The following is an 18,110-nucleotide window of genomic DNA, read 5'->3' as shown; positions in this document are numbered from 1 at the left end:
TTTATTCCATTAAAAGCATTTTGTTAGACTTGTTTTATAATTGCAAAAGAAAATAGCTGTGAGCTTGTAACTTTCTATAGTGAGCTCAAAAGACAGTGCCTCTGTCGCACTGAAATCCTAGGCAGCGTTATCTGCTCTGCCCAGTTCTTCTCTGTAAGTTATGGAACACATCCACTCTATGGCATTGCGATGAGAGGATGGGGAGGTGTTATGCAGTCTAAATCTGATGCGAGCAGTCTTGGGTGCCAATGCTACTCCTCCATAGATACAGTATAGTGAGTGTTGTCACCCTAGGACAGGAAGTTTGTTAGGCCTGAATCACACTTGCGAGCACTTGAATGTGTGATGCGTTTTACTGCATTTGTTGAGTGTCTGTATGTGGAAGCCAATTCCTTTCGATGGGCTGCCCTACATGCAACAAACATGGCAAGGAAGCTTATGTAGCAGTTTTGACCATGTTTTCACATGTTTGTTATGTATTAATGTGTGCTACATAGTACTACATATAATTTATTGCCTACAAATGTTCTTTAATACTTCAAATAAACAATAAAATCCTGTCTTAGCAAAATATGTCCAAAAAACTCAACTTATAAATATAACTTGGCAATAACTATCAAATTGCATATAAAATACTATAAAATAACCCTTTGTATATTTTGGTGCTGTGGGGTCACAGAGCATTTCTTTGCTAAAGTCTTTTATGTGACAAGATTTGCGACATACAGAATCATTTTTGTACCGGCAAGTTATTAAAAGATATAAGATATCAAATTAACAGGAAATCCAATGCCTAGATGGCTTGCACCATTTTAAAAATGTTTAATATTGTAATACATTTTGACTGTAAAAGTGTCCCTGATGTTTAATTTTAGACTCCAAGTATTTACTTAAGAGGTGCAAAATCAATTTTAAGACCCCTGGTTGACAAAGGTCATTGCCAGTTACATTTACCGTATTTTACGCTGTCAAAGCACATTTTTATGTTATAGAATAAACAATGACTGATTTTTGAGAGAGTCAATATACCAAATGACACATGAACATTTAAAAGCATAACAAGTGCATTAATCACATCTACTGTAGGGCACTTGAAGGCAGTTTACATCACTGAATGTTAAATCATACCTGTACACCTGTGCTCTATAAATTGTTGGTTTCTTTTTTTTCTAAGGTTCACTTACCAATGTTTTAAACAACGGATATGGCAATATTATTCTGTCTTGTAATATTGCCTTCATAATGCTTCAGAAGTGATAATAGATCATACTCTTCACATTTTAATGCCGTGGAGGAGACTTTTTAGACTTTTAAGACATTGCTGGTGCTGCTGACCTGTTTTTAGAAGAAATAATAAAGCTGAAAAATAAAATCTGGATGTTCTAGAAAAACAACTAGATTTGTTAGGCTCCATTCACACATGAGCGGTTTTCCGGATGTATTCATGCAAAGAAATACTTGCTGAAACGCGCTAAACATAAAAAACAATTGCAATGTGCATTGATCAGACTAATGCGGCCCATAGTCCAAGGGCGATTTTATGGGCGGCTACTTTGCGTTCCGGCTATAGTAAGGCTCCATTCACACATACCGGTAGCATTTTACGCACGTTTTTTTCCCCGGAACAAACTGTGCAAACGTTAACATACGTGCTGATTCCGCGCATTAGTGGCTATTACTATCGCCGGAATGCGCGCAATCTGCCCATAAAATCGTGCTTGGACTATTTTGCAGATAGTTGAAAGATGTGACCAGCACACCAAAAAATGATAACAGCAATTACGTGTAAATTTATTGACGAATGATGTCTCTCATTAGCAAGCGCTTTCAGGGCCACACAGGGTCCCCTTCATCAGGCTCAGAGATGTCTCACTTGCTAATGAGAGACAGCATTCATCGATAAAGGAACACTTAATTGCTGTTATCATCGTTTGGTATGCTGGTGACATCTTTCAACTATCTACATGTAGCGGCGCCATCCGCAGTCATTTCGAGCACTCGCTTGCATATTATGGGAATCCAGGTAAGGAGTGCAGTAAGGTTTCTTTTTCTTGTTGCACTATTTTGCAGGACACGCGGTTTCATACTGTGCAGACGCCGCAATAGTCTGCAATGCATTGTTTTTGATGTTTAGCGTTTTTCTGTTCGTATTCGTATGCGTGAATATGCATGAATAACCGCTCATGTGCGAATGGAGTCTAATAGCCGCAAACGTGCGGAATCTGCATGTATTTTTACATTTGCACGGTTTCGTTCCATGCGGAAGAACCGTGCAGAAAGCACTACCGCTATGTGTGAATGGAGCCTTTCAATAGGATACATAATCATAACAGTAACTGCAACATCTATCTGCATCATCTACTGTCTACTAAAAGCACTATTAGTGTTTAAAATAGCCACATAGCATGAGCCTCCTGTATACTATATGTGCAAAAGTATGTTCTTGTTACAATTTGATTGCACAACCTTAGCATAATATCCATTAGATTAACCAAAAACTATGTAGTGCCACACCCTACTTAAAAAATCCAATTAATTGATTTCCAGTCAAGAAGGCCCTCACACTACATTAAACCTAAAAGAGAGAATACAATTGTATTGTAACATTAGTATTATTATTATACAGGATTTATATAATGCAGTATATAAATACTATATATTTAGTTTGCGCAGCGCTTTACAATATAAGAAGACATTACAATTCAATATAATTCAACACAATTCAAGATGGTAAGGAGGGCCCTGCCCGTGAGGACTTACAATCTGAAATTGAGGGGCAAGTGATACATGAGGAGGTAGCTGTGTGGGAATAAATTGTTTGAGAACGTGATGGTTGAGTGGTTAGTTTGAGGTGGGATAGGCTTCTTGAAGAGATGAGTCTTAAGGGAACGCCTAAAGGCAGTCAGAGTGGGAGATAGTCAGACAGGTTGGGGTAAAGAGTTCCAGAGCATGGGAGAGACTCTAGAGAAGTCCCGGAGGCGAGTATGGGAGGAGTTGATGAGGGAGCTGGAAAGCAGGAGGTCTTTGGAAGAGCGGATGGGATGGTTAGGGTGATACTTTGAGATAAGGTTTGAGATATAGCCGGGGCAGAGTTGTCGATGGCTTTGTAAGTCGTTGAATGTTATCCTTTGGGTTATTGGAAGCCAGTGCAGGGATTGGCAGAGGGGGGTTGGGGAGACTGAGCGGTTGGTTAGGTGGATAAGTCTAACAGCAGCATTCATGATAGACTGAAGGGGGAATAGCCTGTGTAGAGGTCGGCCAATGAGGAGGGAGTTGCAATAGTCAAGACGAGCAAGTGGATGAGTCATTTTGCGGTTTCATTGGAGAGGAAGGGGCGTATTTTGGAGATGTTACGAAGGTGAGCGTGGCAGGATTTGGACAGTGATTGGATGTGGGGGAGAAAGGTGAGGTCTGAGTCAAGGATGACACCTAGGACATTGGCATGAGGGGAGGGATGGATAGTTGTGTTATCAATCTCAAGGGTAAAGTTGGGGGAAGGTGCACGGGCGGGAGGAAATATCATGAGCTTAGTTTTTTAAAGGTTGAGTTTTAAGAAGTGTTGTGACATCCAGACTTATATGTCAGTGTGTGGCTGACTTTACAGTTCTTTTGCAAAGTGGACAGAGAAATGTTCACAGTTGACAAGATGAAAGAAAAGTGTAAGCAGAATTTTTAGATGCCGCTTTTGTTTTCTCTCCAGTAACCCTGTTGCCCTGGGCAGTAGACCACAAGTTCCTAATGGAAAATTTGACCTTGGCTGCACTGTAGAAACAAAACAAACGATGTGATACTGTATTATATACCAAGAAGGTACAAAGCTGTTACCCAAAGAGCAATATCTGAGGCCTCCAAGCTGATCCTTCCCAGCATACAGTCTAATCTTGATCCGGCTCTGCTACACAGTGACAAAAAAAGGAGCCTCTCTAGTGAGTTTAGCTTTGTCACATGACAGGATGTAAATGACATCTAGACGGAATCAGTAAGGTAGACCCCGGCAGCCTACGTTTTTGACAGCAAAATCCATCAGGTAGGAAGTTTGTTTTCACCCCCTCCCTCCTTTTCATATTCTACAAAGAATTGAATAGATGAATGGAGAAAAGCCAAAAATATCTGAACAAGAGTGTGTTTGATTGAAATCATTCAGGGCCTCTTGCTGCCAAAAAGAATAATGTTTCATTTTGTTTGCTTAAGAAAGCTTTTTTAGGTTGAAATGGAGAGCGGTTTTTAATACTGCTAATGCACAGTCTCTCCTGCACATGGTTTGCAGGCAAAATACATGTTATTTGGCCAAATCATTCTACGCATCTTCATGTAATCAATAGCAGAAGTGCGCTGGAGGTGACCTTCAGTGACTTTCCGTGTGTTTTACACATGCTTAAGAGTATCAGACAGCTACACGTTGTACTGAAGACAATGGGCTTCATGAACAATGGTGTCTAAATAGCAGATAGGTTTTGTTGCCATCACACCCACTCTGGCACTCCATTGTATTCCTTTCTTCTACGCTGCTTTGGAATCATGGAGGAGAGACTATCTTCAACAAGCAACTGTTTTTTTTCTCTTCAGTTTCTATGCATGAGATCCTATAGGGATTTCAAAGACATGCCCTAAAGTGAACCTGTGGCCAGGCTATAGACATTCTAGTATATACAGTACATATTCTTACCATCAGTAAATGAGCTTTAAAACATGCCTGTCCTATTACAAAGTTGAAGTGATGGGTTGTTACGTTTCTACCTGAATGCATGCAGTGGGTCCATTACTACAGCCCATAGCAGTTTAAGCTGATGGAAGGTTTGGGTGCACTTATTGTCAGGCTATGGACATTCAAGTATGTGCATACACTTATTGAGCAATAAATGAGCTTTAAAACAAGCCCCCCTCTGACCTCTGTGGCTGCAGGCACTGTGGAGCAATTCATCCTTAAACAGAACTCTTGGCAAAACTGTTCTTAACTCTTGCAGGGGGGGCTACCCCTGCACTGCAAGGGTTAAAGGAGAACTATGAGGTGAGTGAAAATCACTCATCCTCATAGTTCGAGCCAACGTGTGACAATTAAACTGTTACACGTCAGCTCAATAGAAGGGGAAGTGAGCGGACACATACCCCGCTCTGATCCTCCAGCACTGTCTGGAGGAATGGACCGAGAGCGGGCGGGTACAGCTGGCTCTGCCTCTAGATAGGCAGATCCCGCTGTCAATCAGCCAGCTGGGTGGATCTCGGCAGCATTGTCGGGCTCCATCCCGGCTGCGGCGGGCTCAGTATACCGCGAGCTGTAGCTTGCAATATACTGAGCTTTGGGTCACGGGAGGACGCTAGTATACGTCCTCCCATGACCCTTAAGAGAAGTATGGGGAAAAATACTTACCCCATAGTTCTCTTTTAAGTGCTCGTTTTCGTCTAAATGCTAAAATAAAAAGGTTATACTCACCCAAATTGCAGAGCTGGCCAGCTGTCCTCTCTCCTGCTATGCGGCATGCGGTTGTCTCTGCGGCAGAGGTGGTATGTCCCTTGGTATCCTCACTCTATACACTGTATAGGACGTGATGACTCACTGGAGAGAGGCTCCAGGGACCGGTGTAAGAGCAAGACAGCTCCGAGTTTTGGGTACAACTTTTTTTATTTTAGCACCTAGGCAAAAAGAGGACCTTAACCCTTGCAGTGTGGGGGTTTACCCTACTGCAAGGGCTAAGAACAGTTTCACCCAGTATTCTGCCTTATGTTTTACAAGAGAAGCACTGAAGTTGTTTCAGGAGCATCTGCTCTGCTCTTACATTAGAGATTAGAAGTCTAAATACCTGTTAAGTCACTGCTGGGAGGGGGTAGCAGGGTTAGCTGAGCTGCAGAGAATGCTGACATCATAAGGCAACAATTGATGCTTCAGTCCAATGCATTTATATTGCTTCCTCATCCAGGTGTATATTTGATGCTCCTAATGCTGCAATATATGTGTACAGGAGCCCTATGGCCTTATTGGTCATTTCAAATTACTCTTTCACATGAAAAAAACTGCTAAAAGTCAGGATGAATGGATCAACTGAGCAATGATACATCTGTCTATCTTTTTACACCTTTATCCCTACATCTGTAGTACAGTATACTGAGGACTAGTAAGTGGCCAGGATTTTATTTTCCTAGCTACTACATATGGGACTAGTTGTAAGTGTTATTTCATGGTAAAGCTGTTCATTTTTCATTTGTATGCTGTGTGGGTCATGCCATCTTAGGTTGTAAAATCTGTTACAGAGTTACTAGGACAAACACACTGGGATGATGCTTGTCTTATAACCACAGCACACGGCACTAAATTCCATTGTGACATTCCCTTTATAAAAACCAGACATCACTACTTATTTTACTATATTTTAACAAGTAAAATTGAACTATATAAGATTACCTGTCAAGACCCATAAAATATAACTACATTTTTACAGGGCGTGACATGAATATTAATTTTCTCCGAACTATAGCAATATAGTAATTGCATATTATTATGCACGGCCATGCCTAGCCTGAACAACATTAACATGTTTAATAGCAACAGTGACAAATCTGGCAAGCAGTATGGAAGGAATCATGTTAAACTAGTTTAAAAAGCACCAGCTGGAATTGCCCTTATTGTAGGTAGAATCAAAGAATTCTGCTATGTAGGAAAATCCGTAGCAAAAAAAAACAAACAAAACAAAACAGAAATAAAAGCAATATAAACAAGTAATAAACATAAAAAAATACCAAAACATGTTGTAACTTTGGGTGTGCTTTAGGTTTCTGGCACTATATTTTTACTGAACAACTGGAAATAGAGTAAAACTAGACTTAGGAGGTTATTCGCTTAGCTGCCAAAGGCAGCCGAGTGAATAACTGAGCAGAAGTGAAGTGAGCCGAGTGCTGTTCGGCTCTTTACTTCAACCTTATATGTCTGATTTCAGCCATACATCGGCTAAAACCAGCCATACATCGGTCAGCCGAACATGCTCTGCAGAACGACTTCGACTCAGTCGATTCAACAACCTCCTTTAATAGGGGCCCAACGGCAGTAAGTGAATAGCCGAGCATTCTGCTCTGCTATTCTGCTCGGTACATCCAAGGTAGCGAGCAGAATAGAAAAAAAGTGAAATACAAAAAAAAATATGGAAAAATGATTTTAAAAATAGGAAAATTAAAAAAAAAAATATTTTAAAGAAAAGAAAAAAATTATAATAAAAAAAAGACGCACGCTGACCCGACTGCATGCAACAGACTCCCGCCGCATAATGAAGCATCTGACAAATGCCGGCAAAATAAAAACAATTGGGCAGAGCTAGCGGTGACAGGCAATGTACATATGTAACATTCAATACACACTATATACTGTACATCCACATTTGATATACTATAACAATAATAATTGTACAAATGAATGGGCTGCTTAGCGCAATCTACGTTAATGTGCTGCATAACGCGGTGCAACAGTGTGAACGGGCTCTTAAAGTAAAAAAGGCACATATGATCACACAGTACATACATACTGTATACTGGAACAATAAGATATGAGGCCCTGCATGTACAGTACATGGCAATAAGATATGGAAATTGGACAAAGCACTATTTTTCCATTTCATATGTATGCAAAACACATATTTTTGGGGGAAGATCCTATTGCATACTCACGCTATAGCACATTTAAAAGGATGGTTTTTACCTTTAACAGATGTTAATAGTTGTCTTTGATAATGCAATCAAAGCTTACTTGAAAAAAATTCAATGTAGAAATGCATGTTTATTTTTAGTTTTTGACCATAGATACCCTTTAACCCTTTCGCTGCCACCAACATATCTCATATGTCGCTGGCAGCGGGCCCCTTGACTCTGTTTGCATGTGTAAAGTCAACTGTCGGCTTTATATTGGAAGAGATTCACTTCCAGGGGCGGTGCAGTGCGTGGCACCACCTGACACCACCCGACTCCCAACATGCACCACCGGCATGTTGGGAGTCGGCAGGAAGGGGGTGAAAGAGACTGACGAACATCCGTCTCCTCCCTGCTCTTCAGGACCAGAAGTGACGCTAATTGCATCACGTCCAGTCCCTCAGCTGTCATTGCTTGGCTGCAGAAGCTGGGCCATAATATCACCTTAAAGAGTACTTGTCACCACCTGTATGCTATCAAACAGGGGGCTTGTAAGCCCCCTCATGTGATATCAATTAAGTAAAGAAAAAAAGAAACAAGTTTAAAAAAATAAGATTTAATAAAATAAATGTAGAAATGTAGAGTCCCCTACGAGCGTGCGCGTATTATTGTAAACACGCATCAGGTGCACCTACGTAGGTGTTTGAGGTTTATTTTTGCTATTTTAACGGTTTCTTTTTTTGTTGTTGTATATCACTTAGTAAACAATTTGTTTTCATATGCTTTTCACATATTGATATACTGAATATAAGTGATAAGTAGTATATATGTAATATAATTGATAAGTGAAATAGATAGTAATATTCATACAGAGAGGTATGCATAGAGGAGAAGTACCGCATCCTGATAATTAATGTCATAAAAAAGAAAAAAGGAGGGTTTGGACTTTTAAGGTACTTCAAGGATCACACAAAACATATTTAGTTTTTATATAAAGTATAACAATTTTTATTTATAAATATATTTAAAATGCATAGTTTAAAAAAAAAAAGAAAGACAAACAAGGTTGCCTAAAAGAGACCATAGGATGTAGCCACATCCTCCTCCTTGCTGGATATCAGCTTCCTAGTTTAATTTGTAGTCCCGTTGGAGGAGAACAGATTTCAACGCGTTTCACAGAGATCCTCTTCTTCAGGAAACAGGCTACTGTCTTTCTACAAGAAAACCATATTTTTTATTTACAAAGAGTTCATAGTTTACCTATGCAAATGTGTTTCAATACTTTGTGCGGTTTGTTTAGTTCAATAAACTTACAATAGTCTGTAAAGATGGCTGGATCCACCACTGACCAACACTCAATCATGGGCGCGGACGGGGAGGGACCAATAGAAATGGGGTAGAGAGCAAGACAACCCCCAAGTCAAAGCAGGAAACTACAAAGTGAGAAAGGTTTTAGAAGAGGCCAGATTTTCTATTAAATGAGAGCATCTCAAAATGTCTTCTTATTATTGAATAGATCACACCTATGGAAGAACAATGAACACTCCTTAAGAAACTATAAGGGGATCTGCTCAAGTGGGTGCAAATAAATATAGTTTCTCATGTTACCTGACATTATCTGACACCATCCATTTCCATCACCGGTGTACATTCTATATCCAAATAATACGTGAAATACTTTAGATAATTTTTAAAAGTTGTGTTAAATTTTATAACATAGGAGGAAGGTGTTCTGAGCTATAGAAGGTGTTCTGTATGGCATTCGTCTCCCTTCAATTCGGGTCGGTTATTCACTTGGCTGCCTTAAGAAAGAGTACTGCAAGCAATGATAACAACTAAACACGGTCAGCATATGCAACGGGTTCAGGGAGGTAACAGCTCACAAGATTTCTGTTAGGATTAATAGGAAAGTCAAATCAATTCAAAATAAATGGCACAGCAACACATTGGGGTTATTCACTAAAGAGCCGAAGGATATAACCGTAGGTACGCCTTATCCTTCGGCTTGCTTCCACCACGGGAATCCTTTAGTTCAGCCGAACCAAAGGGCTGCTGTATACCCTATTCTCAATAGCCCATACAGCAGCAGAAGTCAGCCGAAGAGTTCAGCAGAGCCAAAGCATACGCGTTCAGCTCGGCTGAGCTCAAGAGACAGCCCTTCACAAGGGGGGGAAATAAGCCCCCTTGCCCGCAGACCCCCACAACCACCTGGTCAGGGTTGTGGGGAAGAGGCCCTTGTCCCCATCAGCATGGAGACAAGGTGCTTTTCCAGGGGGGACCCTGGAAAAGTACTCTCCCAATGCCGATGGCATGTGGCCTGGTATGGTGCAGGGAGGGGAAGGGGGGCGCTCCCTTGCCCTCCCTCCCCTTTTCTGCCAGGCCAGTGCCCGAATTAAATGTCCGGTTTGGAATTTTTGGGCGGTGGGCTTCCCCGTTAAAATTCCTACCATACCTAAAGGGCCTGGGGGGACTTTTTGGGGGGAACCTCATGCACTTTTCTTTTGAATTTTTAACTGGGGGGTCCCTCCTAACATTCCTACCAGGCCTAAAGGGCCTGGTGTGATTTGGGAGGGTTTTTTTATTTCCTTTAAATATTTTTTTTATTCTGCTCGCTACCTTGGAGGCAGTGTTTGGCTTTTTACTCACTGCTGTTCGGCCCCTATGAGAATTGGGCAAATATCAGTAAATGAACTGCCGAACGCTTGCTTCAGCTGATCCAGATGTTGGATCGGCTGAGGCGAACGTATCCTTCACTAAGGTTCAGCCAGACACGCTGATTCTGTTCGGCTGAAGCGAAGTGAAGTGATGGGAGCCGAAGCCAGCCAATGTATGGCTGTTTTCAGCTGTACAGGGCTGAAATGAATAGCCAAATGGCATTCGTCTCCCTTTAATTCGGGTCGGTTATTCACTCGGCTGCCTTCAGCAGCCGAGTGAATAACCCCCAATTGTGTTGTAATATGCACATTGCCATATTTTGTAGTAACATGAAGTAAAAAGAGCATTTTACCACATAACTGTGGAAGGGCCCTTATTGCACTGGTGTGGGTAGATGGCAGGTTCACATTAATGAGTATTTAAGTAGCACATTTTTTTTGACGTTAAAAGTCAGCAGCTGTTAACAATCCCCACCACTTCAAACAATGGCATTTTTTATAATTACAAGCATGAAAAGGCTGATGGACTTACTGTTTCTTAAAGTTTTAAAATATTTAGTCTGTGTAGCTGGAAGTTTAATTTCACAGGGGATTATATTGTATATTACAGTAGGAGATTTGTTTGCACAAGCCAAAGTGTAAGTGTTCCAAGACTGATATGCACTGATTTATAGCACATAAAATTATTGGGTGCAGGTTTACTGCACATTAAATTATTTATGTGCTGCTATTTTATAAAAGTGGAGCACAGCATACTTTCAGAAATATGGTACTTAAAAGAGTTTGCTATAAGAGCCAGCTGGTTTGCATGTTCTTGATAACATAATGTAGGGCAGTGGCATGCCACAATTTAAAGGGTCAGTCCACCTATTACTAATAATGGAGGCTGAAATAATACACTTATCAAACATAATACAAGCGTATTCAACCGTTGTTTATTATCTTTTAGTTACTATAGCAGCATGACCCTTTGCACTTGGGTTCCTTGTTCTGCCCAATTGCTACAGCAATTGCAAGGGATAACCTCTTGTCTTCGGGTTTCCCTGTGTATTCTACATTATAAAAAATGCTGTAGGAACAATAAGATTGGCAATTCCACAGCCAGAGGAGTAAGTATACATAAACTGAGCTAGACCCTAAGAAGCAAGTGGATGAATTATTGTACGTACTTTGGATGAGCTTTTATTATGGATTTTTAACTCAGCCCCTGAGGAACTCAGGCCATTGTTGCAATCTTAGTAATTTCCAGTGGTGGACAATCAACTACTGTCCAAATACAACATACTAGGTATAGATAGAGTGATAGATAGATAGATAGATAGATAGATAGATAGATAGATAGATAGATAGATAGATAGATATAGGTAGATAGGGGTGAAGGGTAGCCTTTGCAATACCTTGAACTCCAGCTTGGTTCATACAATGCAGCACACCCAATCCATATGGTGTCAAGAGGAAATAGCATACTATGTGTTGGTCAAAAAGGAATTTAAGGAGGTGCTAGCTACCCAACACCACTTCTCACCTACTCTAAAAGTGATCAGTTTACAGGCCTATGTGACAGCGGAAGGGGTCCCCTGTTCAAACCACGTCTAAGAAGAATGGACCATAATTTCCAATGGGCGGTTCTGCAGGTGCACAATTTAAATTGCTATTTGTCCCTCTTGTTACCACTGTCTCTTAACCATTGTCTCATAAAGCCAATAAGAGTTTTAGAAGCACACTTTATAAAAAGAAAAGATGAAGATGCAAAAATTGCATTTTATTTCCTCAAATCTTATAAAATAAAATATCTCAGTATGGAATGGAGGGGAGATAACCTGAACTCCAGGTTAAAGAAAAAAAGAAAAAAAAACTCTTGTAGTGGAGCACCCTCACACTACAATGGTGAAATGCACATTTTATCTGGGCATAGAGAACCAAGTACACTTACTTGCCTTGTTTTCTCACTACACAGGCTTCCACTGAAGCCACTTACCTACACTGCTTTGTCGGTTGCACACACTCTGATGTCATTACATACAATGCAGGACCAGTAGTCAAAGCATGATCAGCATTGCCAGAGTATGGCCAGGGGCAACTGCTTGGAGAATGCTGAGAGGGGCATGGCACCTGCATAGGCAGGCATCCTGCCAGGGACATGGCAACTGCAAAGGTATGCCCTGCCAGGAATATTGTTACCACAGGTCCCTAACAGTGACACAGCGACTGCACAGGGCACCCTGCCACAGACACTGTGACTGCATGAGGACCACCATACCAGGGATATGATGACTGCATAGGGCACCCAACCAGGGATATGGTGACTGCATAGGGTACCCTGGCAGGGACACAGCAAAAGCACGGAGCACCCTGCCAGGGACATGGTGACTGCATAAGATACCCTGCCAGGAACATGGTGACTGCATTATGCACACTGCAGGGATATGGTGACTGCATAAGATACCCTGCCAGGAACATGGTGACTGCATTATGCACACTGCAGGGATATGGTGACTGCATAAGATACCCTGCCAGGAACATGGTGACTGCATTATGCACACTGCAGGGATATGGTGACTGCATGAGGCTCCTTACCAGGAATATAGGGGCTACATGGAGCATTCTAACATTTGCAATTGTTTTTTTTTATTATAATGTCTTTTATGTTCTGATGTGCAGCTGTGTAATTATGCTGCCAACTTTACTTACAGGGGTATATTTATTCAAATCTGCTAAAGACGTCCATCCAGTGAATATTCATCCAAAGAATTGCCGCACAGAAACAACAAGAATGTCCATCAGTTTTTGACAACATTCACTGCTGATATTATGCAGGCAGCTGATTGGCAAATCTTGCATAATTAATCAAATATTTGCCAAATCGAAAGTACAGTAAACAAACTTTTAGCTATTTTTGGCAAATCTTCATAAATCACCTGGTATCAATTTTCTTTACTGCCTATCAGCTGATATTGTTTTTTTAGCTTCTCCTGCGCTTGTTACAAGTGATACATGTTTGCCAGATTATGCAGCATGTTACAGAATATAACACGATCTATGACTCTGCATGAAGAGTATACAAGTTTACAAGTATACAAGTTTTCCCCTTTACTTAAATAGGAACTTTACCCATATCTTCAAAATAACAACAAAGGCACCTTTAGAAATTGTTTAGTAATGACATTCTGAAGTATACATGGATCATACCTGACTTAACCATTTAGTAAATGGAAGTGCTTGCAATTTTTATACACTTCCAATTGGTCATGGGTGCAATTAATTGCACCCACTACATGGGGCATATGGGTTGGGAGGTAAAAGGCCTGTTCAGTAGCCAGCCATTCACCACCAGATGAGAGGAATGGATTAAGGAAATGGAATAATAATAATTATAATAATATTTAAGGAGTGTTTGTGTTGTAACTCTGCCTCCAATACCCGCCCCTGTATGTGGGAACAACTAAGTTGGCTCATCTGAAAAAAAAGAAGTGATTGGCTAAACCATGGAGGACTGCTAGGACCTTCCCTGAAGCAGGCACGGCTCCGGTGTGCCTTGTTCATGGCTCCAAATCCTTCCCTACAAGCTAGTGCAGCTCCTGTGTGCCAGACCGAGAGAGGTGATACCTCAGCATAAGAATCAAATGGAAAATCCCAAGTTTGAAATGGGCGAGGCTGTCTCAGCCTAAGAGAAGGCAGCAGCAACCTTTCAGCCAAAACTGGCTGCTTGCAATTCTCTTCTGCCAAAAGCAATGATGCTGGAGTTGAATCAATACAAGGAAGGAAAAGCCATTCTCGAACAACACCAATACTAGCCGCAAACAAACAGCTAAAGGTAAAGGGGGGTCATTTTAATGGCAAAAATTCACCAGCTCACGTGCCATAAATTACATTTAGACAGAATTCACCAGTCCAAACTGTGTAAATAGTTTAACCAGTTGACTACGGGTCTTTTCTGCCCGTGCGTGCCCGCTAGGGGGCGCGCGCGAGCAGAAAAAAATTGCCGTCTGGAGACGGCAACCCGCAGATGCTGCAGTGCCGTCCGTCCGTTTTTTTACTACGGGCGGACGGCAAGAGGTTAAAATGTAAGATGGGCAAACATTTGGTAAATGTTGAAGGAATTTCATAAATTCATAAATAGATTGAATATAACAGTAAAGCAGTTTTCCACTAAAGAACAGATATCACCAAATATCTTTTAAACGAGAACTATGGGACGAGTGAAATCCCTATAGTTAGAGCTGATGTGTGACACTGAGGCTGGCTCTATTTATCGAGATCTGAGCAATCACAAACCGCTGATCGCTCAGTTCACGATCTTCTCCCGGCAGAGAGCGGATTCCCCCCTCTCCGTTTCTCTAGCGCTGATTGTCAATAAGGCAGCGGGGTGGATCCCGACAATATTAGCTACAGTACGGCTACAGTATGGCTCTGTGCTGTCAGCATATAGCAGGCAATAACCCGCTATATGCTGAGTTTTTGGTCACAGGAGGACATTTGTAAATGTCCTCCTGTGACCCTAAAGAGAACTACATCCAAAAAAGGTTTGGCCATACCCTATTTCCCCAAAAATAAGACCTACCCCGAAAATAAGACCTAGTTGTGACCATTCCCAGGGCCGGTGGTGGCATAAGGGGGAACTTGAAGAGCCGCGGGAGAGGCAGGAGAGAATCAGCGGTGCAAACGAAGCCAGCGCTAGAGGAAGCGAGGCGGCACCGGAGGGAGCAGAGCTGCATAAGCCGATGCCTCCTCTATAACGCCGTCTCCTGTCACAGACGGAGTGATACCAAATGCACCCCGTCTGTGAGTAATTGATAGTAAAAGCGCGCTTCGCTCATTCTGGCCAGCGATTGGTTAGCAAATTGCTCTTGGAAAGGTACGGCACCCCTGATCATCAATATTTTTGTAGATGAATACATGAAGACTGTTGTACATGAATAAGTGTGGATTGTTGTACGTTACAAAAAATAAAAAAATAAGACCTACCCCGAAAATAAGACCAAGTGTGTTTTTTTGAGCCAAAAAAAATATAAGACAGTGCCTTATTTTCGGGGAAACACGGTAGTTCTCTTTTAATGCAAATTTTACAATGGTGATTGTTGTTTGGTGCAAAATTTTGACCAGCAAAAAAATGGGTTAAATCCACAGTAATAAATAGAGTAAATGAAGAAAGTTTAAGTTTAAGTTTTGGTTAAAAAAAAGTTGAAAGTTTGGCAAATTTTGGTCAAAAACAATGATAAGTAATGATAATGATAAGTTAACCCTACAGAGATAAATCTTGACACAAGCATTTCATGACAGGCTGAGGCACAATTTCTTTTTCCATTTGTACATCTCTAATGTTGAATGAAATATGATTTACATATAGAATTCTATTTCTACATGTAAATAACCTATACCTAACCTAAAAATAGCATCGTTTTTCTTTAAGGTTTTCGCTAATGTTGGCAAACACCTGTGAAAAAATGCAAGAAATTCTAGATGTTCGATCTCAAAGTGAAAATTCCACAACAACCCCTAAGGGAATGATCCATAAAAGTGGTGTCTCTCAGCTCATGTCTGCGATACCTTTAATGTTGTGAAAGCCACTCTCTAGGAGTTAATGTCTGATATTTGATCTCTAGCTATAATTATGAAGCCTATTGTTGTAAGAGCAGCTGCAATTGTGTAAGGGCAGTCAGTTCTGTTTTGATTTAAGAACAAGGATGACATTTTATATCTGGGTATTACACTTCATGGAATATGATGATATCATTTAAAGAAAGTCTGTTTGGGAAGTTTAAATGTAGCCTGCACAGAGTTGTTACTCCAGATGTGTGATTATTTAAGGGAAAATAGCTAACAAGAGCGTATTTGTTCTAATTAAGTTTATCACAATTCTGTGACTTTACTGCAAAACCCCCTTAGAATCGACTTTTTCCTTTAAACCATTAAAAAATCTGATTTTAATGTAAGCATATGAACAAAATGGACCAATTCAGGGCAAAGTGATGGAGAGTCTTGAAAGCTTGCCTCCTGACCCTTTATAGCTTAACTGAACAAACTGATTGGTTGACAATTGCTCAAGATTCTACCTGCTCCAGTTTTGATACATTCCCCTTTCTGTGGTTTCAGGTATGGGGGAGCATGTGACCGCCTCCTAGCATGCAGTGCTCAGGCCAGAGAAGCAATTGCCAGGCCCAAACACTGTAATGTGAGAAACATCAATAACCCTGTGTAAGCACCAACCCCATCCAACAAGGAGCTTACAAAAAGTTGGCAGAGGAATGTAATGAGGAAGCAAAGTATAGAGTATGAATATAGTATATACTATAGTATATACCGTAGTCTAGTGGGTAAGGTATGGGCCCTGAAGAGATGCTGTTTCTTTGCCCTGCATGTACACAACAGATTTTGGTGTTCATAAGGCCCCAATCACAATCTACATGAACATTGTGTGAATCTTCGGCAAAAACATAGATAAGTAGACCCCTCCAGTCAACCAAGTATTGCAACAGCAGGATTTGGTGCAAAATTTTGACCAGCAAAAAAATGGGTTAAATCCACAGTAATAAATAGAGTAAATGAAGAAAGTTTAAGTTTAAGTTTTGGTTAAAAAAAAGTTGAAAGTTTGGCAAATTTTGGTCAAAAACAATGATAAGTAATGATAATGATAAGTTAACCCTACAGAGATAAATCTTGACACAAGCATTTCATGACAGGCTGAGGCACAATTTCTTTTTCCATTTGTACATCTCTAATGTTGAATGAAATATGATTTACATATAGAATTCTATTTCTACATGTAAATAACCTATACCTAACCTAAAAATAGCATCGTTTTTCTTTAAGGTTTTCGCTAATGTTGGCAAACACCTGTGAAAAAATGCAAGAAATTCTAGATGTTCGATCTCAAAGTGAAAATTCCACAACAACCCCTAAGGGAATGATCCATAAAAGTGGTGTCTCTCAGCTCATGTCTGCGATACCTTTAATGTTGTGAAAGCCACTCTCTAGGAGTTAATGTCTGATATTTGATCTCTAGCTATAATTATGAAGCCTATTGTTGTAAGAGCAGCTGCAATTGTGTAAGGGCAGTCAGTTCTGTTTTGATTTAAGAACAAGGATGACATTTTATATCTGGGTATTACACTTCATGGAATATGATGATATCATTTAAAGAAAGTCTGTTTGGGAAGTTTAAATGTAGCCTGCACAGAGTTGTTACTCCAGATGTGTGATTATTTAAGGGAAAATAGCTAACAAGAGCGTATTTGTTCTAATTAAGTTTATCACAATTCTGTGACTTTACTGCAAAACCCCCTTAGAATCGACTTTTTCCTTTAAACCATTAAAAAATCTGATTTTAATGTAAGCATATGAACAAAATGGACCAATTCAGGGCAAAGTGATGGAGAGTCTTGAAAGCTTGCCTCCTGACCCTTTATAGCTTAACTGAACAAACTGATTGGTTGACAATTGCTCAAGATTCTACCTGCTCCAGTTTTGATACATTCCCCTTTCTGTGGTTTCAGGTATGGGGGAGCATGTGACCGCCTCCTAGCATGCAGTGCTCAGGCCAGAGAAGCAATTGCCAGGCCCAAACACTGTAATGTGAGAAACATCAATAACCCTGTGTAAGCACCAACCCCATCCAACAAGGAGCTTACAAAAAGTTGGCAGAGGAATGTAATGAGGAAGCAAAGTATAGAGTATGAATATAGTATATACTATAGTATATACCGTAGTCTAGTGGGTAAGGTATGGGCCCTGAAGAGATGCTGTTTCTTTGCCCTGCATGTACACAACAGATTTTGGTGTTCATAAGGCCCCAATCACAATCTACATGAACATTGTGTGAATCTTCGGCAAAAACATAGATAAGTAGAC

The sequence above is a fragment of the Nanorana parkeri genome, unplaced genomic scaffold (genome assembly GCF_000935625.1).
Source record: "Nanorana parkeri isolate BGI_ZX_2015 unplaced genomic scaffold, ASM93562v1 scaffold28, whole genome shotgun sequence".
Lineage (NCBI taxonomy): Eukaryota > Metazoa > Chordata > Amphibia > Anura > Dicroglossidae > Nanorana > Nanorana parkeri.
The sequence above is the reverse complement of the archived record's forward strand: the minus strand, read 5'-3'. Positions refer to the sequence as shown.